Source organism: Cynoglossus semilaevis, chromosome W (assembly GCF_000523025.1).
Source record: "Cynoglossus semilaevis isolate Cse_v1.0 chromosome W, Cse_v1.0, whole genome shotgun sequence".
Lineage (NCBI taxonomy): Eukaryota > Metazoa > Chordata > Actinopteri > Pleuronectiformes > Cynoglossidae > Cynoglossus > Cynoglossus semilaevis.
The window spans coordinates 1,864,268-1,864,910 of NC_024327.1; positions in this window are offsets into that span (position 1 = coordinate 1,864,268).

Sequence of the window (643 nt, forward strand, 5' to 3'; positions counted from 1 at the left end):
GGGTTTTGTAGGTAAGGAAGCCACTCTGGATCCCCCCCCCCGGACCAGACAGTTCAGAGTTTCAAAACTTTATATTTTGATGAGAAACATGAAGAAAAAAGAAAATTTAGAAAAAAGAAATTTCAAAATTTTGACCAAAAACAGACCAAAAATTTGGATTTTGCCAAAAAATTCCCCAAAAAAATGTTTGTCCAAAAAAAATTCAAAACTTTATATTTTGATGAGAAACACGCAGAAAACATAAAATTTTGAAAAATAATCTTCCAATCATTTTCCGAAAAATTCTCCAAAAGTTTTTTCAAAAAAATATCAAACATACAGAAAAAATAAAATTTTGAAAAAAAAGTTTCAAAATTTTGACCAAAAACAGACCAAAAATTTTGATTTTGCTGAAAAATTCCCCATGTGGCGCTTTGGCCCAGAGGCAATGTCTCTGTCATTGGTGTGGAACCCCAGGGTTCACCTCCTGGGCAAGTTCGAATCCCGGTTAGGGCGGTTAATACCTTCCAGTGGACTCACCACCCGCAGGACGCTTTAGTTATGGTGCAATGTGATTTGGGTGGCGACTGCTGCCCCCGCGACCCGGTAACGGATAAGCGGATGAAAATGGATGGATGGATGGATGGATGAAAAATTCCCCAAA